A 25,558-nucleotide genomic window follows, 5' to 3' on the forward strand; every position below is an offset into this window, starting at 1 on the left:
AGAGGCTGCTTGTATCTCCTGGACTGGGATTACTTACAGAGCTGCTGCCTACAGCTCATCCCAAGTGCTGTGTTATGTTCTTCCATGCACAAAAAGATAACCAGCAGCTATCACCATTTTTAATTAAGGGAAACCACAAAGCAGGCAAGAAGAAAACTGTGAGAGAGCATGGCCTATTTCTCTCTTCTGTAACATGCCCTGCCATACAAAATATCAGCTGCACCTATGGACAAGGAGACACCTGAAAACCGTTAAGGTGCAGTAGGTAGGAAATGACGCATGAATAGTTAGAGAGAGACATACATAGGTGGCAGAAGGGGGGCACGAACAGAGCTTATCCCCCTTCTCCCACCCCAAATGCGGGGCAGTGGTAGGACCACAAGGCAGCCCAGCCAAGGGCTTCTGGTACTGGCACCCTAGGAAGCAAGGGGGGCATGTGCAGGGGCAGGGGTGGGGCAGGGCAGGCTGCCACTGCGGGCTGGGGCCAGGGCTGTGCTGGGCTCTTCCCAGAGGTGGGTCCGGGCTGGGAAGAGGCCAGTGCAGCTTCCACCCCAGCCCGCAGTGGCACCCTGCCCTGCCCCACGCAGATCTGGGGGCACGTGCCCCCCACGCACTGCCAGGATGCATGCAGTGGTGGTAGTCGCCAACCCCTCCCTTCCGATCCCCACCCAGTCCCAGGCCCACTCCCATGCCTCTTTCCCATCCCCCTGCCCCTTCCCATGCGCATGTGTGCTCAACCCCACCCCAAAAAATGTTCTCCCCCCACCTATGGAGACATTAAATACATTGTGTTGGTATGAAAATACTGGACACACCTAGGGAAAAGTGGGAGGGACAAGATTATGGCTTTTCTTGGCAGCAGTGGTGGCCTTAGGGTTGTTGGGGCCCTGGGTAAGCGAGTCATATGGAGCCACTTAAAAGCTTAATTTTGAAGACCTATAAGCAAATTGGACATTTTTCAGTTGGAATTAGATAAATAGTCAAGTGTTACAATGCAAATAAAGCCACTTCCTTGTAAAAACTTCACCCCCCAAAGTATATTGTTGCAAAATTTTGGGGCCCTCTAAAGTGTGGGGCCCTGGGCAGTTGCCCTGTTTGCCCTCCCCTAAGGTTGCTACTGTTGGCAGGTTGTGGCAGGAATCACTGCCAGAGAACTGGACCATTTATGTGCTCCACTACAGAAGTCTCAATGAGAACACAAAAAGTGAGCATGAAGACCAGTTACACGGCTGTTCTTTTGAACAACCAGGGGTTAACCTAAGGAGGAACAGGAAAGACAGCACCCCTCAAAACGATGGCGTGCCTCATCCTGGCAAAATAGCAGTACCCCACAGGTCTCTGCACCTGTGCTACTGAGGGCCCCTTCTACTTTTTAATCTAACTAGCATTAATATATATAGTTTCTGCCCTCAGATAAGATGCCTGAACAAGGGTACTTGTGCCCAAAAGCTTGCAAAGAACTTTGTTCCAAATAATCAGTTGGTCTAATAAAAGATATCACCTCTACCCAAAGACCCTTGCCTGCCTATGTCCTTAGACCAACACAGCTACAACCAAAAACCCCTCAGGTAAGATGAGCAGCCACCTAAAAAATACAAATGACACTAGTCGTTGGCTCAGTACCATCTACTGCACTATTAAAGGCACTACTTAAGCTAATGACAGCTCACCTGCTACCCCCAGTGTGGGAACAGCCCAATTCCATGACATTACTAGGAGATGGTGCTCAGCTATCCACACCTCATTAAAGCTCATTACACACCTACTCAGTTTCAGGATGGCTAATGGCATTGCACTAACATCAGCTGAGATGAGTTAGAAGGATTACCTCCTTCCCCCCTGCATGCCGGGCTATTTTCAGATTGCCAGATGAGCCTTTTACAGGTGGTTTGGGATGTATATGTGAAAACCTAGTGTTATCTTAGGGTTAGTTTCTCCTTGCCCCCACGCCTTCCTGTGCCCTAAATAAGATTCAGGCCCCAGGAATCGAATCTCTCATGGATTGTAGCATCCTCCACAGCCAGCATCTCAACCAGAATATCTGGCTGTGGCCATCCTATTCATTTGTTAACATAGTCTAAGTGTATCATTCAGGTTTTACATTATTTACTTTGATTTCATTAGGACCATGGCCAAGTCTTCCCTTTGCTTCCAGAAAAAGAAGCTTCACCTAAGAGGTGCCCTAGGGTCACCCAAAAATATTTCATTTCCCCTACTGAATACCCCATTAATTGTGATAACTGATCCTGAGAGTTAGTGAATATATACATAGCAACACATTTGTTTGCTTAATTTTAATAACATTTTCCGCTATAATTTTATTTTGTTAATCTCTTTTTACATTTAATTTGGCTTCTGACCAATTGAAATGATGCCCTATTTACGCTTTTCAGCAAATGGCTTTGGCTTTGAATTCTTAACATTTCATTCATGGTTATTTGTTCTTGCATTTAGTACACATCCAGCCTGTCTGCTGTGTAATTTCCTAATGAGAGTATTATACATGCCTGGAGGCTCATTAAATGTTGAGCTCTCTTTTTTTTTTTTAAATCCAAATACGAGACACTCTTTTAATATTTAATTTTTCATGCATCTGAATCAACGAGTTACCCAAGCACATTATGGCTGATGTATTGAGGAGAATATTTCCTCTGCATTACAGTCTAAAGGAGCCTGTAAGTGCGTGTGTGCGTGCATGCATGCATGCGTGTGTATTAGGCCTGTGCAAAGCCGCTAGAATTCACTTTGGATTCAGATTCGTCCAATTCGGGGGACAGTGATTCAATTCGGTGATTCGAATTGCTGTCCCGAATCGCTTCGGACGAATCTCTGAATCAGCCAGGCCCATCCCCTGCCCGCTCTCTGAGCCCTGGCAATGGCTGCCCTGCCTGCCTCAGCTCCCAGCACTTGGAGAAAAAAAGCCCTGACTTAGCGGCTGCTGCTGGGCGGGGGGCGATCCCCACTACCCTGCACTCCCCCGTGCTGTGTGGGGGGCTCTGCCACAAGCCACCCTCCCCCCATGGCTGCCCTGCCCAACCCAGCTCCGGCCCTTTAAGGAAAAAAAACCCCTGAACTCACTGGTTGCCACCAGACAGGGGGGATATCCACGCTGCCCTCCACTGCCCTGTGCTGTGGGGGGGGCACTCTTCCATGCACCCCCCCCCAAAGCCCCGAGGCTGCTGGAGGAACCGGTAAGTTCAGGGTTTTTTTCAGTATGTTTTTTCTTAAAGGGCTGGAGCTGGGGTGGGCAGGGCAGCCACAGGGGAGTGGGGGGTGGGGAACATGGCATGGGGTAGTGGGGGGCAGTGGGGATCACCCCCTCCCCCACCAACAGTACCTGGTGAGTCAGGGCTTTTTTTTAAAGCACTGGAGCTGGGGCAGTGTGGCACCCATGGAGGGGCTGGGGGAGCGGGAAGGAGTTGGGGGGCTGGGGGAGCAGGCAGGGGATGGGGCCTGGCAGGGTTCCCCCATGGTCCCCTCCCCCGCTCCCTACTTACCAGCTCCAAGTCTGGCTCCAGGTCCCTGCTGCAGCAGGCGGAGACCGCCCAAATCGACAAAGCTCTCCGAATCTTTTCCGAATTGATTTGGAGAGCTTTTTATTGGTCCCCTGGTTCAATTTGGATTTGGAGACTCGGCCTCTGAATTAGGCCGAATCTCCTCTGAATCAAATCAGCACCCGAAGCTTCGCACAGCCCTAGTGCTTGTGTGTGTGTATACAGAGGTACTCTCCGCTGTCAATAACTTTAAAACCAGGAACGGCATTGGCATGGATATACCTTTCCCCACACCCTCTCCCAGCAGCATCCTCCCAATGCAATGGTGTCCTCTCCTTCCTTCCCTCTTCCCCTCTCCTTTGCATTTTCCTGGCCTCCTTTGTTTGTGTTTAATACCCCAGATCCCTGCAAGACCAACATAGTGCTGACAAAGTAGGCTGTAGCCTACAAATCTATGCAGTCAACATGGTAAAAACTTGGGCCTGGAACAGAAAAGAACTACAGAAATTATTTGAGGGCTCAGGAATAAAGACCTTAAAGTGAGAGATTTAAGCAGCCCGATCAGATGAGTTGATCAAAAAGCAGATCGAGCAGTGAGTATGAATTTCACAGGGAGGAAAAGAAAACAGGGACTAAAAAAGCCCCTTAATCTAGTGGAGAAAGGCATAACAAGAACTAATTGCTGGAAGTTAAAGTTAGATAAATTCAAATGAGAAGTAAGGCATACATCTGTAACAGCGAGGGTAATTCATCATTAGAACAAACTACCAAGGGACATAACGGATTCTCTTTCTTTTGATGCCTTTGAACCAGGGCCCAGTGCCGTTCTGGTAAATATACTTTACTCATATGCAAATATTGGGGTTAATAGAAAGATAAAGGGAGGGATTCAATGGCCTGGTTGATACAGGAAGACAGACAGGATGATCCAATAGTTCCTCCAGGTCTTAAAAAATGTATGAATTTGGTCTGAATCTTTGAATCTTGCCTAAATCTCTACTCCCAACAATGCTAGATGGCTCTTACAGCCTAATTCCCCTGGGTTTTATGCATGCATTTTATGCCTTCAGCCATAAGCATACACATATAGTAATCGAGTCCATGGTCTCCCTGGTGGGAAAGTTCTTGTGATCATAAAGCCCAGGGAAATGGTTTCAAAGAAGTTCTTTAATTGTTTCTATTTCATGGAGTCCTACGTGGACCCATTTTCCACTTATTTATTTATGTGTTTATTTGCAAAATGTTCGGAGATTTAGTTATTTTTTTTTAGGCAAACGTTTAGTAAAATGGTTCTCAAAATCATTTTTTGAGAAGTTTCTTGTATTTCTAATTCCAGTTTCAAGGTCAAAGAAAATAATCTTAGAATTTCGAAAAAGGACCTAAAGCCATTTGAGAAGCATATGGGTAAAATGTATCACAGGGAAATGGAAAATGAGTCGGAGGAAAATACTGCAAATTCTCTTGCTGCTTTTTTTTTTTTCTTTTCTGTGCATCTATTTTCCCAGGGGAGTGAAAAGTTGAATTTACTTGTTGAAATGCAAATAAGTCAATGTTTTTGTTTTTATTTTATGTCATATGGGGAGGGGGGGTCTTTAATACCATCCTGCAGTTGGCTACTGTTGTGCTTGAACAACTTCTTAGATATCTAAAAAACAGCCGTGTCCCTTTGCAAGTCTTCTCACCACATGCTTTCTCCATCTCTCATCATTTTTCTGTCTCTCCCCTGAAATCTCCTCGGTTTATCTATCTTTCTTAACATGTGGGGTCCCAAACTGGACACAGTCCTGAATGGGAAGCTTCATCAGTGCCAGGTAGGGGGAACAATAAACTCCACTGTCCTATCTGTTTAACATATCCCAGACCAGCATTTGCCATTTTGCAGTGTAGCACAGCGTCGTTTTTGTGCATCTTGTATTTGTGCATTTGATTTTACCTTCTCCCACATAAGACCTTGCATTCCTCTAAGCTGAATTTCATCCTATTGATTCCAGACCTTTTTTTTTTCTATTGATCAAGATCAGTCCTGGGGGCTGGGGTGGCAAGTTCGAGGCCACGGCAGATGCACTCGTGGTGCAGCCTGTCAGATTCCAATGAATCTGCAAATTCTACTAAATACCTTGTCACAAGGGCACGAAAAAGGAAGACATATCAGTACTGAGGGCAGAAATATCTGCAGCCTCTATAAAAGCATCAGTAACGTACCTCCCATTACCAGTCACCCTGTGTGCATTTTTGCCTTGTACACGACATACAAACGGAGCAGCGAAGAACCTTAAAGGAAAAGTTTGAAGTTTATTTTCTACCAATGGGGATGTTTTACCATCTTTAATTCTCCCTGACCCTGAGGAAGGGCGTGTGTGCCCATCCGCTTGTAAAAAAAGAACTGGGGTTTTTTGCGATTTTTTTTTTTTTTTTTAGTTGGTCTAATAAAAGGTATCGTCTCTGAACCAGGAGTTGTATTTGCATTTCAACTCCTTTTGCATTTCAAAGCCTTTCGAAAGCATTTAACAAATATGCAGTGTGATAAAAATGCATTAAACAAAGATCTACAGGCTGGACATCTGTTTTGACTTGTCTGGCTGAGATGCATGCCCTATGACAAGCCTATACTTAATGCTTGGATGTGGTCTCTGGCCTCCTGATACTCATGCCCATCTGCTTGGAGGGCATGGTGCCTGCTTGCGACTTGCTCAGATGCTTGGCATTGCTCTTGGGCAGAGACGTTTGTATAGGCAGCCTCCACAACCCTGCTAAGTTGCATCTGTTATAGCGGCTGTCCCACCTCTGTGTGTGTTGGTGGTGCCAAACTCAGCTGCCACATGTCTATTATTTACACCCGCAGCTGCTTTAATGTATGTGCCAAGGATAACCCACAATAATCAAGGAGCATTGAATGGCAAGATGGGCATAGGCGACTGTGGCTTGCTCAGACTGGGCTGACAAGGTCATGACTGGATTAACTGGGAATGCAGCTTTCAATAACAACATCCATTTCTCATGCAGATAAAAACTCAAAAAAAACAGGCTCGGTGCCAAAAGAAGCAGCAAATGAACTGCAGAGCTGGGGAAAGCATTGTGCCACCGAGCTCCTTATCAAAGGACGACACATTCAGCACAGGTCAGAGGGGTGCTTCACGTCCGAGCGATGCCTCCAACCATAGTTCAAAGCAGGTTTACTCAGAGTCTGTGCTCACAGGGAACAGCCACCCTTGACGAATGATTTGGTTTGCAATGTTGGTTTCCATCTGCAGTTCAAGGCATTGGCTCAGGACATTCCTGAATGGTTTGGGACCTGCTCGATTGCCACCCCCCAGATAAAAGTGGGATGAAACCTGTGGCATGTTATAAGGCAGTGGGGGGGGCAATCCTTTTGGCAGATGAGCCACAAATTATCCCCACACCGTTCCCAAGTGCCAGTCTGGTGTCTGATCTGCTGCTCTGCTTTCAGCCTAGCTTTGCTTTTTGCTTCCTGCCTGATCTATCTGCTTGCTCTCTTTTTTGCTTCCTCCCCAGTCTACTGCATGCCACCCGGAGGCTGCCCATCACTTGTGGCATGCCTGCCTATACCAAGCTGGCTGGCAAAGGCTTGCAGCAGACTGCATGCTGCAAAGTGGAGGAGTCTGCAGGCTTACGGGGGAATACAGCCAGCTGTAAGCAGTCAGGAGTGATTGCAGGATGCCTAGGAGAACTGGACCAGGTGCAGAGGATGATTAGCTGGCCACCAGAAGCTAAAGGCTCATATGGAGAAGAGCCAGAGTGTGGGGATAAGGCAAGGATTCTCCCAAAGTCTGGGAAAAGACCCAGGATTGCAAGGTTGAAGGCATCAGCACCACAAGACCAGGAAAGGTTGCTCAGAGGAGAGGGAGGGAAAATTACACAGCGGTGCTGAGGGAGCAGCATGAATCTGGCACCATCTTCTTGGGGTGTGGGAAGAGGCTTCAGGACTGTGTGTGTCCCTGTATGGACTGTGTTTTGAGGATTGGCTTAGGTTGATTCCTGTACAGCAAAGATGCCTGGGAATAACTGTATGGTTTGAGAGATTGAAGTCGACTGGTTGAGACTTAAGTTGACTGGTTGCTCTCCCCTGTTGTCAGTATTGGCTGTTTTGGCTATTGTTCCTAACAATTGCATGTGAGGGTGTAAAGTGGTAGTTTTGGGGATTCCTTTGTTAAACAAGTGCCTGTATATACAGGGAACTGGACCGTGTGGCTCCGAAGGTCCCTTCCAGTACTTTGTTCCTAATATTATTTATTTGTATCACAATAGGACTAAGGAAAATCCATTATGTGCTAACAGTGGTGTTCCTCTGCCCGGAAGATTGAGTAGCTGGTAATCTTTGATGAAAAAACAGCTGTCTTGATTTAATTACCCAGTGTGGATAATCCCAAATGAGACAAATCAATTAGAAAGCAGGTAGAGAGTGAAAAGGATGCTGGGTTCAGAGACGGACTGGCGTCTAGAGACAGCCGCATTCGTTTTCACTGAGAACAGCTCCTTGACGTGGCTGTGGGCCTCGTCCAGAAGATAAAGCATGCTTTCCAAAGCGTGCACCGATGCTGCAGCCCCTGAGTGAGTCTCCTGTTCTAAGCCATATGCAGATGACCAAAAAGAGAAGAGGTGAGGATCACAAAGTAACCCACAAAGCATATTTTTCTCCCCACTGTATTGGATATCCTGGCTTATTTCCTTCTCTCTCCTTCCATCAGAGGTGTTCTTATGGAGCCCACCAGGATGAAGTCGGCTTCCTCATTTCTAATGGCAGAAAAAGTTTGGGCATGAAAGAAGTAATAGCTAGGAGAGAGAGGTTGTTTTCCTCCCTCTGCTCCATTTATCCAGAGGGTCTTACTTAAATTACTCTTTAACTGAGCCTGATGAGTCTATTAGACAGGCCTTATAGTCCATGCACCTGATTTGTGCTTGAAGGGAAGGTCTCGGGAATGCACTTGGCAGGCAACAGTATGGCAGAGGTCTACTGTTCCTGCCCCACAACAGTGTTTTGCCTGTGTTAATGCCTCACCTTCAAGCAAAAGTTAGTCACAGCGAACCGGTCAAAAGTAAAGTCAACTATATTAGACTTGAAAACCACTGGTTCCACTTTCATAGTGGAAAGACTAGTCTCCCATAACACTACTTGGAGGAAGTTTTCTTTTCTTTTTCTTTTTGCGTGTGTTTCTTTCCTGCTTATTAGCCAGGCATCTCTGTTATGAGCTGGATGATTGCAGTACCACCTAAAGTTATCCCATTGGGATCCTATTAAACTGGGAACTTTACAGAGTAACCAGCTGTGCCCCACAGAGCTGATGGTTTCAGCTGGCAAGAGAGCAAAGATTTAGATGGCAAATCAAGGCAGTGTGAGGTGTAGTGACTTGCCCAGGGTTGCACAAAATATCAGTGGCAGAGCTCAGCGGAGTACCTTGGTTTCCCTAACCCATCATGCTTTGTCCATCCAGACAATTGCCTCTCCACAGTTAGGGTTTTTTCCCTTGGGAAGTCACACTGCTGATTTCTGGAGGAGGGATAATATGGGTCTGAATGAGTGAGAGCTGAAGTTAAGGCAAATGAGATCTATGTGTGTGCATTCCCGAGAGAGAGGAATGGGCCTTGTTGATACTAACTTCCACCACTGCCACTTTGGGGAGATCTCTTAACTCGAGTGCTAACTCCTTGAGTTTATGGCATCAAAGACCTAAGGTTTTAGTTCTAGTTGTGGCATGCTACGTATATGTATGAATGATCAAATCGCGCGCATCTCTTGCCTATAGCATGCTGAGCCATATCAGCAAGCTCTTTCATTATGATTCTCCAGAGTCATTGAAACAATGGTGAATCAGATCTCTAAGAAATGAGGCCCTAATTACAGCCTGAAGGGAAAGGCAATGTAGAAAGAAATGGAGAAGTCCATATGGTATAAATGGTATGTGCAATGTATGCCTCTTACTAGATTGTGACAGCGATAAAACCCAAGACTTGTGCTGCTATCCCAAGCTCCAGAAACACATGCACCTATCACAATAGTCAGAAAATCAAATCGAGGCCATATATATATAAAGCTGTACGGGGAAACTTCCAAGTCTCTGCTCCTCGCAGGCCCTTGCAAAAATAAACACTTTCAATTCCCCTAAGGGGCAACGTGATGCCCAGCACAGTCTTGCCATTGTTCTTTGGCATTTTTATTGCCTCCGTGCATTCATCACCACTGACAATTTTTTAGAAGTTTGCTTAAGATAGAAATTATAGATCTGGAAGCAGCAGATAACGAGACTGAGCCATCTGGGGCCATTAATAATTAGATGTATGGGGGTAAAGGCAAGAATTGGATTTGAAAGGAACAGTGTTGCGGAGAAATCTGTCCAATTTGGGAGTTTCAAATGCCAGCATCATGTGAAGTGCATAAAGACCCCTCATTTTTCTGCAGGAGAACGGCACAATAGCAGTTCGACTGGCAAATTTCCCCGTGATGATGGACGTTGCATAGCAGGCTCTCTCTCCCCAGGCACTCAGATTACAGCTCCATCACTGGGTTACTTAGTATTGCAGTTTTTTTCCCTCTTTCTTTTCTTAATCTCATACAGATTGCACTTTGCTCCTGGAGGAAAAAAGGAAATACACTGGACCCCATGAAAAACAAGCACGGAGAACTCCAACGCAGCCTCAGCAAAGAGGCTATTGAGGTTGGTTGGTTTGCTTGTTTGTTTTTTTAAATGAAGGAAACTCGTTTCCAGTAGTGATTCCAAAGAGGAGTTGAGAAAACAAGAGGAAACAATAGTAGTAGAAAATGTAATTAGGTGATAAATTCCAAGAAATGGCAGAAGCAATTTCAGTACGGTGCAGATTAAATTCTCTCATGGGGTCCATGCAGAAATGTCAGAGATTTAGCTGAGGACACAGCCACAAAAGTCCATTATAACACAGTGGGTGGCATAGAGTGTATCTGCTTTTTCACACCATTATTCCAAGGTTATTGTTATCAGCTTTCAGGGGACGTGTGCATAGGTGAAGACCAGGGCTGAGCAAGTAATTGAGAACGGATAATTTCCTCCTTTGCAAAGTAGATTTGGCAAATTGTCTGCCAAAGCGGGTGGGAGGAGGGGAAAGAAAAAGACAACACAGTTGTCTTGGACTCATCCTTCATTCAAAATGATCTCCCAATTGATTTCTATGAATAATGCATGGGTGGTATATTGATCCCAAGCAGCTCCTGGCTAATATTGACTGTTCAAAAACCTGAACTGTTTTGCTCGAACATAGAGGTCATACTATATATTTCTGCTCCTTGATCGGAGAGCCATCAGATTTCTAGTAAGAATATGCGGGATCCCGAACTTCCCTTTCTAGGTATATTCTGTAGCATTTGTTTCACATTTGCTGTGTTGGTGATATTCCCTCCTAAAAACCTTTATTTGATGGAGTGTGAGTGGAAGGGGGGAAGCAATGTAGCAAACCCCTTGTTTCTTGCTAAACAAGGCTGGGAGTCAAAGGCGGGCAGATATGATTGCTCCTTTGCTGTGTGCTATTGGTTGAGCTGATGGGTCAGGAAATGTATGCCCAACTCTTCCAGAATCCTCCTCGGTGACCTTAGTCATGTGACTCAACCACCCTGAGTGCGTCTACATGTGCACATCTACTGTGCAGTAACCTAAGTTACTGTGCAGTGACCAAAAATTACTGCACAGTATGGGCACGTGTCTACACATGCACGCCCATACTGTGCAGTAAATAAGGTGACTTATGCCGACTTGGGAGTAAATTGTGATACCTGCATGAAGCAGGTATCACATTTACACCTGATAAGTTACTGGGCAGTAACACTGTATGTGTGCACTAATTTGGGAGTAACTTTAGTCCCAAGTCAGTCCACACACAGCGTTACTGCATTATAATGCCTGCATGTGTAGATGCCAACCTAAACCCCACTTACTGCACAGTAAATTTCATGTGATATAAATGCACATGTAGGCACACCCCCTGTGCCTCAGTTTCCTCATCTGTGAAACGGGAGCAATGGCAAGAATTTCACAGCAACATTATAGTATGTGTATGGTGCTTATTATGTAGGTAACAAGGGATTTTGAAGGAAGGCAGCGTTATCAGGAAACTGGATTTCCAGCGATGGGTGAAATTCTGGAATGAGGTGGGGGGGGAAGTAAAATTCTGCAATGGCTTGAAAAATTGACATTTCCTGGAAAATGGGAAGCCTAAATGTTTTTCTACCAGGAAAGTGTTTGAATGGAAAATTCCCAACCAGTTCTAGGTAAGACATAGGAGTTTATTAAGCAGCCAAATGAGGCTAATATCACATGCGGAGAGTCTGCTGTTTGGCTTCTCCCCCAGCCTTTCACTTCAGGTGTGGATCTCTAGTCCCTCACCCCTTTCAATCCCTCCCGAAACCTGCTCCGCTTTCCCCGGGTCCACGGATCACGCTCTGGAGATGATGACGGTGAAGGGAGCAGGAAGCCCTCGCACAATACATGATGCAGCCGAAGCAAATCTGAATGTGTAGATTGATTTTTTTGTGGTTGTCACCATCTGGCTCTGGAGTAGCTGGAGTCTCCTGAACTGCGCTTTTCATAAGAAGTTTAGGCTCGGGGTTTATGGGCTGTCACTGCTGCAATAAGCCACATGTCAGCGTGGCTTTGATCATCTGTTTGATTAAAGTGAGCTGCTCAAAAGGCACCGTTAAAAGCACAAGGGCGGCATCATCTAGTCACTGCAGGATTCAGAGACAGAAGTTTTTTCTGCTCTGCCTCATAGTCACAGCCTTTAAAAAAAAAAAAAAAAAGTCACACTGTCTCTTCCCATGTGGTTTAGTTGTCTTGCCACTATGGTTCAGGCAGCACAAGTTCATCTAGACACATGCCAGTGGAGGCTCTCGGTTGATCCAGCGGTCAGCCCGCACCACGTAATTCAGGTGGGGAGTCCGAGGCAGCCGGATACGATGCTGGCCATATTACCTAGAGATGTGATGTTGGCTGAGAAACTGGACTGCTAACCATGCTAGCCCATTGAGTAGTTAGAGTTGGCTGGACTATTCCTCCCTATTGCATGTCCAGCAGCTTGGTTTGGGAGAGGAGACGGCCAGGTTCGTCATGGTTAGGTCAGGGAGGAGGACACTGGGCAGCTGTATTATGTTCCCTTGACTGATCATCCCGTGTGATGCCAGGCCAAGCTTTGTGCTCCCTCTTTTTCCCACTGTTTCCCCCAAATTACACCCTGGACCTCACTCCTTCCTCTCTATAAGCCAAAGGAGGAGGTCAAGCCAAAACCTGGCTTTGGCTCAGTTATCATATTGGGGGGAAAAAATAGTGTTTGAAACCCACGTGAGACACAAAGACAGTGCAGGGAAAGCACCTGAGATGGACTGGAGGGGGGTTGAGGGAGTGGGGCTGGGTGCATCGGACAGGGGATACCCAGGAGGGTGCATCGGACAGGAATGCCAGGAAAACACCCCTTAGGCCTCAGAAATGGGTGCATGGAAAGATGCCAGGACGGTATTGAATACCAAGTTTGGAGTTTGAACCCCAATTTTGACTCCTTCCATGTGCAAGGGCAGACCCTGAACTATAGATCCGTTTGCATGCAGGAAGCTGGCTCTGCTTCAGTCTTACCCTCATCCTTAGTCCCTGAGGGTCTTGATTCTTCCTGTGTGTAAAATGGAGCTAATCATCATCCCCTTGCCCCTACAGGAATGTGGCAAAGCTTAATGACCGTCCGGTGCTTTGCAGGCAGAAGGTGCTTCAAATGACTCTTGTCTGGAAGCAGCTGGATTAGGATGTCAGTGAAGATTTGATAGCGAGTGAGAAGGACCATTGCACTTCTGCGATAAGATAGTTTTCCTGCTCCTGGGTCCTTAGGGTGATTCAAACCATGAAAAGAAAAAGCCGAATTCATCCACGTTATAATAGTTGACCCACATCCGTGTATTTTTTCTATAGCAGACATAATGGCAGGTGGAAATGAGAAAGTGTCACCGCCGAATGCTAAATGATGGTTGCTTAAAAATATATCTAAGAACACAAAGCACTAATGATGTGTTGCAGGTCTCAAGCTGGCTATCCACATGCCAAGTGCCACTGAGTTAGACACTGCATCTCCTCTGGGCTGGAAACAATACAAATAAACCAGCTGTAGGGAGAGCGAGGCTGGAAAGTGAGGGGTGTGACTCCCATGTCGGAGATCACAATGCGCTAATGAGAAATCTAAACCCCACGTTTCCTGCCTCATTATTATATATTATTTCTCAGGATGAGCTAATGATGGAGGAAATTAAGGAACAAGGTGCATTAGGAGGAAGATCATTATCAAAATCAAACTTAGCTTGTTTAGAATCATGTGCAACAGCTAGACATGATTTTGCTCTTTGTTCCTATCTACAGCCCACATGGATTTATTGACAGTTTGCTTTTGAATGTTGAAGCTATATTCAATTTGACTAGTGACAATGTATTATGATTGGATTGAATTGAATTTTCTTTTCCATTCAAAAATGATTAGATGCCTACTGTAGAACTGAATAATAAGCACCCGGCCATAAATGTTCTGCTCGCGGTTATATTGCAGTCTGTACCTTTGACATGACTATATCTGGAAGATGCCCTAGAAGAATTAAATTGCACTGAACCAAATGGTCACTTGTATTCAGTTGTACCAAATCCTACATCAGTTTTATGATCCTAGAGGGAAAGGTCTGTTTGGCTCCATAATAAGACTTCTTATAGAGTGGAGGGCTACCGCTCACCTTTGCAAAGTGAATTACGATACAGTTTGGGGTCAATCCCATCCCAAATGAATGACCCAGCCTGCAAAGTCAGAGATGAGCATTTTCAAATGCGGGTGCCCAAAATGAGTCATCCAGCTGGCATCAAGGTACCAATCCAAAGGTCACTGATACCATCAAGAGCTTGTCCATTGACTTCAATGAGGTTTAGATCTGGTTCCTAATGAAGCAGTCTGGTGTTCAGCTCATGGTTTTTATGTCCGTATAGCCATAGAAGCACCGCTCCTTGGTGGTAACAGTGAGGGACAAAAAGCTAGGACTCCTGAGTTCATTTTAAAGCTCTTCTCTGGGCTCACATGAGCTCAGGCATGTCTTCTTAAGTGTAGGTGCCTTCATTTCCCCAACTGTGCAATGGGCACAATAGCCTTTACTGGTGTCTTACTTTGTGCTGCTGCGGGGGTTATAAATGGGACCATGGGAAACCTTGAAATTCTCCCCAGAAGGGCACTAAGAGAATAGTATTGTTAATTTTGACTCTGCCTGCTGTCAAATTTCCTCTAAGCCAGCATGTAATCAATTGGAAGCAGAGCAATACAACGGCATTAAAATCAGAGATGTTTTAAAAGGAAATGAGGCTGTTCACTTTATTACTTTTGATTAACAGCAAATTATTCTCCTAGCACTTACTGTTCTCTTCATTTGTCTGCAAGCGATTATACACAAATAGCAGTTAAAAACATTGGGGTTTTTAATAATAGTTTTATTTGCGGTTGTAATTGCTTCCCTCGTTGCTCTGCTGTCAGAGGCACCCAGTCTCTGCGCGCACACTTATACAGGCAGTCCCATCTCAACACGCACACATGCACGCACGCGTGCAAAGACTCATTCAGTGTTATGCATTGTCTTATTCAGAGCACACCTAAGGCCAATTTTCTGGGGCTTATTAAAAAAAAGAAGCAAATGCATGTTGACTTGAGTGTGATTAGGATTTGCTTCAGGTACACAAAGTTTCCACTCAAAGGCAGAGCTCTTTCCTCTTTCATTGGACACCAGAGAGATCCTTCATATAGTAGAGACCACACATCCTTTCGGCAACCGCAATGTCACCCAAAAAAAGGATTCCACTGCCCATTGGCCAGATTATGAAGCTGTGACTCCATTACAGAAGGATTAAAGTCGGTGGGATGGCGGATACAAGTTTTTCAATGTTCTCCAATAGGAATATTAATGGTATACCCAGTTGGATTCAAGGTGCCTTTAGCTTTGGTGCTTACCCTCCAAACAGACCACCTGTGGGTAGGAAACTATGCAGAAGCAGTCAAGTGACTTGCCCAAGTCATGTCCAGGGGTATAGATGTGGGGTGGGAGAGCAAGAATGTCTCACGTAGGCCGTGCTGGTGCATGGATTGGTGCATGCTCCACTGACGTCCATTGGTCAGTGCATACAGAAATTGTACAGAGGCTTGTTAGCACCAGCCAAAATAGGCCTCACTAAAGCAGACCATATGTGGCCTAAGCAGAAATATTGGGAAAGTTAGAAGAATTAGCCTCTATGCACCTCAGAAGACCAATGGGTGGAAAACAAGGGATAAGATGGACACCAAGCACCAAAACAGAGCTCATAACGTCTTGGTCAACAGGCCTCCCTACCCACTAAGAAGGTCGCAACGTCTGCTGAAAATTGGATGTCATCTCAACATGTTTAATGCTTGGTGGAACCAGGAGGCTCTAAACATAAGGTTGCTTTGATCAATGCGTGCCAGGGGCCTGAGGACCCTGAATACTTTGCGCTGCGATAGGGGCCATATTTTACGTCTGGCATCGTACCCTGATGTGTGGTGTTGGTGTTTGGCAGCTTCGTAACAAAGCCTCTTTCAGGCTTGTTGTTCATACCTCCCAAGCAGAGGGAGCCTGATGTGACCGATGCTACCTCAACGCTGACCACCCCAGATGTCACACGGGTCCCACCACAACCGATAGGAGTCCAAGCCTCGGGCCACCAGTTACTTTGCAGTCGCTCTCTATCCTCTGCCGCATGTGCAGGAGGGGCTCCTCCACCCCTGCAAACGTCGGTCTTTGTCGCCAAGAAGGTCCCTGGCAGGGCTGGGACTGGACCATCCGTTTCTTGTGTCCTTGGGCGACTAAATGCTCAGAGCCTAATCTTAAATGGTTAATCTTAAACGGTTAAAAGGCCTCTGGGTAAAATCTCTGTCGGTGGCAAAACTCTCATTGGAGCTAAAACATCATGCTGTATTTATCATGCTTTAAATCAAGGAACATAGCATAGTTCTCATGCTCCTTTTGCCCCTATGGGAACTTTCTTGCCCTTGTGTGTTGCTGATCCATCATCCCTATGCGGTCTTCCCTGTGCTCGCCCTTATCCTGGTAGAGGCGTGGCCCTCGCTTTGCTAGAAAGTGTGCAAGAACGTGCAAAATGCTACAAAAGGTGCCAAACTCCAAGACTGTGCTGCTGGTTTGGAGCCTGAGAGTCTGCTCTGAAAAGACAATGGAGCGTCTACCGTCGCTCAGCGATTTCAGATCAGATTTGCTCCATTTAGAAATGGTTGATGTTTTTCTTCTAATTGCCCACTGTGGATGTTCCCCTGGGCTCTGCGAATCTCTCTCCTCTTCCCTTTCTTTTTCAGAAGTGCTGTATCGCCCTACAAACAAATTCTCAGTGGCAGCTCCCAGGCCAGCCATCCATCCAAATCTCTCTGGTTCCCCTTATGATACAAATGTACAGCACCGGGACTCTCATCAGTATCTTGGCAAAGCGAACGTAAACCATTTCCAAGGTAACTCCAGGGATATCAACAGTTTTCTGGTTCCCGGAGCTGATCTTGGCTCTTTCCAGCTCGTGCATCTTTCATGGAGATAAAAGATGCTGGGGGTGAATTTCTCCCCCGCATTTATACCCAGACCGCTTCATTTTCTCCAGGGGTGCACGCACAACATTTCTCCTTGCCACTGGAGTTCATTTAACAGCACAACTGATGACTGAATCAGAACAAGGATCCGACTCCCCTTCTTCCAGCTAGGAGGAGACGAATGCAGGGAAAATGCCTTTCAGGCAAATGGATGGGCCTCTGAGGACGACTGGGTAGTAGATTTGTTAAATAACAAGTGCCAATTTTACATAGCCGCTTTCAGGATTAGAACTGCCGGTTTTAAACAAACTTTATTAAAATTCAAATCAAGTTATGGGAATGTACAGGGCTCTCTTAACAAGCAGAGCCTGGCCGGAGGCAGCAAATCTGTCTCTGTCACTAATGATGTAGGGGTTACTTCGCCGCTGTTGATTGAAGAGAGAGGGGCACGGGGTGGCAGACTACACCTCGCCGACACACCTCCTCCCAGGGAGACCCAGGAGGCCTGTTGTGTGTGTCAGGAGTGCAATTAAAGCTGGGATAGTGGAAACCTGCAGGTAACGCAGCCAGGGAGTTTAACAGAGCACTCAGTTATGCTAACAGCTGGAAAATAAAGTGCTTTACCTTTCAGGGGAGATCATCCAGTTTAAAACTAATGCTCTCTGGCAACGCGATTATGAAGCGACTGGTATTTGTTCCCATCCTAGGGAGCCTGGCATTCAACAGGGGGGCTTTGTTGTATCGTCGCTGCCAAGAGGCGTGTACTTCCGTATTTGTTCATTTGCAAAGTGACTGCAATGCTTTTGGAAGGGCAGGGGTTCCCATGCTACGCTGGATCCAGGCAGATCATGCGCTAGGTGTTTCACTCCTCCCCTTCACCGCACTGCCAGTGAAGTATGGGTTTCCAGATGGACAGCCTTTCTCCAGAGAGCTGGGCTACCCAAGGATAGAGATCAGGGTGCTAATGAGTCTTCACCCTTCTCTGGAAGAAGCACGGGCAGACCTTTTTGCTCGCTAGGAAGAACATGCAGTAATCTCTTGTCCTTGTATCTGAGCACTTGTATTAATTCATTTAAGTAACATGACTGACGACTACCTTCAATGGCTTGTTCCCCATCTCTCATCTTCCGGGTGATTTGTTTTGGTTGAGTTAGGTGTATAATGTATCTGCATTGTTTTGCATGCATATTCGGCACGGACACTGGAAAAATGCATCTTCCATTTGCAGCAGATATGGATCAAGAGGCTGGACCACGCAGGAACATGTGTCTAAACTATCCCAGACAAGTGTTTGTCGAATCAGCAATTAAATATATCAAAGGATGCAGATTCCCACAACCTCACGAAGTAGTGTGTTTCTATTCTTAGCCAGGCTCGGAGTTAGAAAGATCTTCCTCATATCCAGTCTACATTTCTCTTCTTGCAGTTTAAAACTACACCTTCTTGTCCTGTCCCCCGTGACCACAGAGAATAGTCTATCACCCTCCTCTTCATCATGCCTCTTCCAGTATTTAAAGCCATTCCCACAGCCTTCTCTTTTTCCAGATTAAATAATCCCAGCATCCAGTCCAAAGGGTTCGGTGTGTTTGTTTTTTTTTAAGTCTCCCGAGTCAAAACTATGGAGGGCGTTGAAGATAAGGACTGAAGACTTTGAACTTGGCTCAGTATCTTATTATATGCATAAAGTATAGGAAATGGGCAGGTTTTCCTTGAAATACCTTGGTGCCTTGAAGGGTGCTGGAGTTAATGAAGGAGAGGGCAGGTGTGCTGCATTCACTGTGTTTCTGATGAGATGCACAGTTTTGTTCTGTCCTGAAACGCTACAGATCTGTCTGCTGTAGCCAAGCTAACTTCACCTCCTGTCCTCGCAGCCAATATTTGCATTCTGTTGCTCTGTCTTATGTACAGTGCGATGCTTGTTACGGTAAGCAATGAATGAACACGGCACGCCGCAAGGCTGAGAAATGCAAACAGACAATCCGTTATGAGCGGGAATGATCTTGGCCTTCCATAGTGCTCCATGCCACTACTCCTCCTCTTGCTTTCCCAGCTACCCTGCATGTCATCTTGCAGTTTCTTGTTGCAGACCCTTTTTTTTCCCCAATTTACCTGCATCAGAAGAAATTGCATGCTTGATTCAGTCATGCTGAAATACAGCTGCACTTCAGAGTCAGCACTGTGGTTACCTGCTGCACTGGTACCAAGAGCTCAAATACACACCTGGACTGTGGTTTAGCAGATTGCAGCGGAGGCCGTCATTAATGCAGACTTACAGGTGTGCTCTGTTTTGTCCCAGCTGCAGGGCATCCTGGGGGTTGTAGTTCACAAAATACCCATGGGGAGGGAAGGTTGGGCAGTGGTGCATGCTGGGAAAAGCTACCTTTCCCCCCCACACACACACAGCTGCAGTGATTGATTGCATGCTAGCTGAGGAGTTGAAGCAGCTGCTGGTGGTGTGCAGGTAAGCTGTTGCAACAGTAAAACCAGTGCAGAGTTGGAGAGAGGCAATGAAAACCTATGTTAGTTGCTGCATATAATTTTGTACCCTCTAGTGGGTTTCTGGCTGTGTCTTCCTAACCCTGCTTCCCTAGAAGCGTAGCACTGGTTTCCTTGCAAGCTAGTGTGAAAGAGAGAGTTTGGGCTCGCGGGTCCCCTCTGAACACCTAACCTACAGGGCTGCCTTTTGCACCATTGCCTCCAGTGACTTAGGGCGGGCAAGCTTTTACTCTTCCTTTGAGGGCTGGTGGAGCTTTTACGTGCCCTAATGAAAAGGGTACAAGAATAGCCAAGCAATCTCCATCTATCTCTCTGCACTGGTGCAAACTGGTGTGGCTCTGAGACTGGTCGCTGGAGGAAATGATTGGGGTCAGAGAACTGTGCTGGATCTTATATGCCCTAAGGGGTGGCTCCATTTGCTTTCTGACTATTGCTGCTTCCAATAGGGCCAAACTGCAAGTGTCCTTTTTCTTAATTTTTTGCTCCAGAGATCGATTATACTTGCTGTCCCACTGGGCGAAGCTGGGAGGAGACCCCTGCACTGACTGACCATATGAACTTGTAAGTAATGCTTCCAAATTAACCTCTAGAGCTGCGGTTCTCAACCCAGGCCCCGTGTAATGTTAGCACTGGTAGGTGTGCAAATGCCTAGGTGCGATGCACAAGATAAACCCTGAGAGTCCAGATGGGAATCTGTAGTGTCCCAAACTTTCCTACCTGTTGTGGTCTTTCTGGGTTCTTTGCAACAGAAGAATTGCTGTATTGTTTTTCCATGGTGAAAAATGAGTGAGAGCCAAGAGCTGGCACTTTCAGACGGGTGCCTTGAGTCCAGCCAGGTTGAGAACCGCTGCTATAAAGAAACTATTCCATTGACTAAGCTTGAAGTATGTTCCTGCCGACTAACTTCATGGCCTTGGTCTAAGAGGTTAGCTTCCAAAATAGCCTGCGAACAGCCCCAAGCTGTTCTTAATCTACACGTGTGAATTGAGACTTGCAGCATCGCTTCCTCGCAGGGGGAAAAAAAAAGTAAACTAATTTTTCTTTGTAGTAAATGATTTCAACCTCTTCATCCCAAAGTCAGAATGTCGCCGTTATCTTGGAAACTAATTGCTTCGTATGCTCGTGTGTTAAAGTTTTGGAGGAATTGCTTTTAAAAAATAAAATAAAATTGTGGGGGGAGAGAGAGGGGAACAACAGTTCATAATGGAGAAAAGAATAGTTGGCCTTTAGACTTCATTATCTGACTTGAGCTACAGAGCAGCTCGGTTGTATTTTGCATGCACAGTTATGGTGTCCTCCAGAAATTAAGATGCTTACCTGGGATTATTTTAAAGTCATTCCAGCATGGATATAAGTGACCCAGTTAGGACACTGACTTAGAAGCGTGTGTATGTATGCATCCTGAACTTTAAATGTGACTGACTCTTTTTGGGTAGGAGGCCCAGTATGTAATGCCTTCCATGATCTAAAATGGGACTTGTCCTGCTTGGAGCAGCGGGTTGCACTAGATGTGACCTCCTGAGGTCCTTTCCGGCCCTCATTTTCTAGGATGCTGTGACTCTGGGGCATCTCAAGGCGTTTCAAGTTGGGCATCTCAAAATCAGAAGCCATCTGTTAAAATTTAGGCCGCAGTATGAGTCCATAGCAAAGCTGTGACATCCGTGCAACTCTATTCATAGGAATGATCCCAGAACTGATTTCATTAGGGCACTCATGGGAGCCAAGTTACTCGCCCATGGGTGTGCTGTGAGACCTGTAGCTTTTACTATATGCATTTCCTCCTTTTATTTACTTTGTGGCACCGAACAGAAACGAACCCGTTCAGAAAGGAACCCGCTCAGTCCCCCTCCCCGGTGGACCTGGGAGAGATCTGGTGCCTCGCAAAGGGCTTGCCTTTTTACCCAACTAGTGCATGCTTTCCTAAGGAGCTGGTTGCCTTCAGTGTGAGCAAGTGCTGGCTAATTAATAAGACGATACAAGAACAGCCCCAGAGTAGCAGTGAGCCCAGTGTAATAGGTAGGCTGCAAATGTTCAGCGGTGAAGGGGAAACCACATTGCAATGAATGTCCACTTGTCCGTCAGAAAGGGGAGCTCTCTGCCTGTAAGAGGCTAATTTGCTGATAGATGCCTGCAGACAAGTAGCTGGAAAATGAATTGGAGCAAAGAGACGTCATGAGACGGATGCCGCGTCCGATAGCTGAAGAGGGGAGGAGTGTTGCTGCTCTGCGTTCAGGGTCTGGGTGGCAGCCCGCTTTTGTTGCATCCTTCGGAGAGCTTTTTGAGCTGGCTGATCTCAGTCATTAAGCCCCAGATGTTCAAATTGAGTCAAGCCCCTGCAATCATGATGCTGGCTTAATTGTTTTTCTTTTTAAAGAAGCTACTTTTAGTTCTTTATTTTATTGATTGATTGGCATTTGAACCTCTGGGGTCTGTTCAGTCGCACTTTTGAACCCATCCTTACAGCTGCAGCCATCCTTCCTTTTCTTTTCCTTTTTTTTTTTTCTTAAATTGACAGCTGGGATTATCACCTCCCCATATCTAACAACAAGGGCTTTAAGTAGAACATTAAATATCATGCAGCTATCAATAAAATTGCAAGCATTGGAAATACTGCTGCTTTTTTTTTTTGTCACAGCTGCCAAAAATCTGCAGAAATTGGTATCTGTGGCTTCAGTTCTCTCTCTGCGATAATTGGATTTTTTTTTTTTTGTAGAGCTTGTTTGTTTTTATTAATTTTTTAATTAAAACTTCAGTGGGGGGGGATGAAAACGAGATGAATTTTCCAAATTACTGGCGATAATTAGAGCTGAGCAAATCTCAAATCCTTCGTAAGGAATAAACTTTTGTTTGTGAAGCCTGCATGCCTGCAAAGAGGCCGTCGTGAGCAACTTTGGTTGATTTGTCTGAAAGTTGTTCACGGACTTAGTCAGAACAGGTTCTTCCATGGAAACGATGGATCAGCGTTGTCGCAAGGTTTGGTGTTCGTGGCATGTTGATCTTGGATCTCATTGGATAATCCTCTTCAACTTTTTGCTCTGCTAAACTCATTGCTTTTGAAGGTTGCAAAATGCTTGGTTGACACGATGGAGTTTTTTCTTTTTCTAATTATGATTATGCTTTTCTGGCCAGATAATCACTGGGACTGGCATTCGGGTATTTCAGTGAATGTGTGTATATAGGGCAGGGGAACCGATTGTACATTTTTAAAAAAGCAATAGTTATAACACAGCCTTTCTCAGGGGATTATATGCTGTATCTGTAGTGGGGGTTGGGGTTGCATATACCTGATCAGAGGAATCTCCGAGGCCTAGCACTGTTCTTCCTTTATAGTTTGGTTTTCTAAAATACTTCCATAGCTAGGATCTGAGCAACTTTTGTCTTTAAAGTATGTCTCCCTGAGGAGCATAGACACTACGGCCCTGGTTTGCAAAGGAACCTAGACTAGATGATAGTCAGCAAAATCTTTCCTACATTGAGGGAGCTCTTATAGAAGGAGATCCCATTGCATTGTGAAGAGCAACGGTGGCTGCTGCTGCATTTGGGGGAGCACAAAGTAGCACACGGAGTCCAAAGTAGCACACTATTTGGAGCACACCTTCCAAATCTAGCCCTTTAGGGTGGGGAGAAGGATGGAGGAGTGCCTAACTTGTGGGTCTTGTTGGAGCTGAAGTGTGAGGCCGGCTCTGAGCTGCTCAGTCTTTTCTACGCTGAGATGCTTTTGGGGTGTGAGACACAAGAGGTTGGGGACCTGGGAAACTTTTTAATATGAAGAACATGTCTTTCCTGTATAGGGATTTTGAGGCCTGCACTTTTGGACTCCAGTGCTGACAACCTTTGGGCCTTCCTAGGGTCATGCAAAGTTGTCCATGGTAGGCCGGGGAACATGTCTCCCAAGACGTTAGTGAGTGGCTGGACAGCCCTCCTCTTTCCTCCTTTACAGGCCAGTGTAGCTCCATTGACTTCAGTGGAGTTACAGTTGCACCCAGTCTGCACCAGTGTGAGAATCGAGCCCCAGACCTGTGGATGCCCATGACAACTGGTGCTTTTATGGAGGGCTGCTCAGGCTGTTGTGACATGGCTCTCGGCAGCCTGTTGCTGGTATGCTGGCAGAACAACTTGAGTAATGAGGCTGCGTGTCACCTTGGGTCAATTGAGAGGTTCGTTCTTCTCTTTTGGACCTTGTCTAACAAATAATGATCCTAAATATTCACCTTGGTCAAGAAGCAGGAGAGAGATAATTGGCAGCTTGTGTAGAAAAGGGTATCCTCTGCTATTTCAACCTGCAACAAAAGCCTTAATTGCCAATTGATGCAGAAGGATTTTTGAGAGGAGGGGGAAGAGCATCTTGGAAGTGTTGCTGCTTACCAGGTACCTGGGAAAATAAGGTGCTTAGGGAAAAAAATACACTACATGGCAATTTCTGCATTGCTGTATTCAAAGGCACATATTTGATAAAACCCAAATGGGTTTATTGGTCTCTTCAGTTTTAGGATGCTGTCCCTGATGTCCCACCACAGAATAGGTGTGTTCAGGGCAGAAGGAAGATCCTAGTTTGCAGATCTAGAAGCAAATCCAACGTTGGCATTGCATAGAGTATGCAGACTTCAAACGAATTGAGGATCTGGGGAAAAGTAATGGAGCTGCCCTCTAGCTGGTCGGAGGGCGATGCCCCTTTTTGACAGATGCAGAATTGGTTGCGGTGACTCAAGCTTTTGTCACTTCTGGGCTTTCTTGCTGCAACTCACTGGATTAGATAACCAACCTAGACATCCTCCAACTGGTAAAATATGCTACAGTCAATCTGCTAACACAGTGGGTGCATCTACACATGCAGGCACGTGTGCTTGCTGCAGCTCACATTTGAGCTGGGGCTTTTTGCCTCGGTGCGTGTGCCCTGACATGCACTCTGGTGTGGGGCAAATTGTGCCACTTGGGGCAAATAACCCTGCCTCGCTCCTCCCAGATCTGCAGCCAGCGGGAGCTAGAGGCTAGGGCAAATATGCAGCGCGAGGAAGCTTTGTTTTTATTTTGGTCCTGCACATGCATCTTGCAGCTTCTCAAAGGGGTCTGAGATGCTGCAAGAGGCACGTGTGCACTCATGTAGACATACCCAATGTGTTTTATAAAAGGACATTTTTGTGTAGTCAAGAAAAGTAGCACAGTCCAGTCCTGGAAACAAATACTGGGAAAGCTTACTGTGTTGGATTAGTTCTTCAAAGGTCTCAGTGGGTGGATTGTGAACATTGGCAAGGCTTCCTCTCCCACCATAACCGGGAGCTTATGTGGAAATGGTGGTCTTTAAAAAAGATGTGCTTTTACTGAAACTACTAGGCATAGACAGATGGCCTCCAGCAGCAGAACTCCCTTCAGCTAAGAATGACTTCGACTGGGTTGACTACATGGCAAAAGGAAAGCCCTTATCTTTGCTAAAGTTGCCCCAACCATTTCTTGCTCTTGCAAAGTCTTTGTTTCTCTTAGGGATTTGGGCCTGCATGAACAAGTAAAGGACTCCTCCATGCGACGTCCGTGAGCGTACAAAAATTGCTTTAAATCAGTGGCACTCGACCTTTTAGCCCTGCAGGCTGGGTGAGCAGCCTGGGGCCGGTCCACAGGCTGGATAAGACCCTGTGTGCCAGGATTGGGTTATGGGGCCTTTCATTGCCTCTGCTGGTCCCGTGGGGCAGGATCAGGCTCCGGGGTCTTGTGCCTAAAGTGTCTGACAAATTATTTCCTTTTATTTATCGCTGCCCTGTGAAAAGTAGTGCCACGGGAGGGGGAGAAGAATTGTTCTCCCCAAGTACAAACTAAAAACAAGAGGTGATGGGTCCAAGGGCTGCTTGTGCTCCCTGAAAATACCCAGTACAACAGGCAATAGTTGTCTTGATCCTGTATCTCAGCCTTGATCCTGAATGTCACAGTTGTAGCTTTAATGAATGTCTGGTTCATGCAGTGAGAACTGTTTGAGGAGTCTTGAAGGATGTTCAAAT

The 25,558-nt window shown here is 46.0% G+C and overlaps 1 long non-coding RNA gene across 3 annotated transcripts in view; it reads left to right on the plus strand.

The window, feature by feature from the left end:
- Nucleotides 1–7,219: 7,219 nt before the first annotated feature.
- LOC109282799 (uncharacterized) overlaps nucleotides 7,220–25,558 on the plus strand; it is a 124,906-nt gene continuing 106,567 nt past the window's right edge. For all 3 annotated transcript variants that reach the window (XR_009463146.1, XR_009463145.1, XR_009463144.1), the window contains exons 1-4: nucleotides 7,220–7,340; nucleotides 7,761–8,111; nucleotides 10,067–10,165; nucleotides 20,060–20,132. This is a non-coding gene — a long non-coding RNA (uncharacterized LOC109282799). The remainder of the gene's footprint in view (nucleotides 7,341–7,760; nucleotides 8,112–10,066; nucleotides 10,166–20,059; nucleotides 20,133–25,558) is intronic.

This window comes from Alligator mississippiensis, chromosome 6, assembly GCF_030867095.1.
Source record: "Alligator mississippiensis isolate rAllMis1 chromosome 6, rAllMis1, whole genome shotgun sequence".
In the NCBI taxonomy this organism is placed as follows: Eukaryota; Metazoa; Chordata; order Crocodylia; family Alligatoridae; genus Alligator; species Alligator mississippiensis.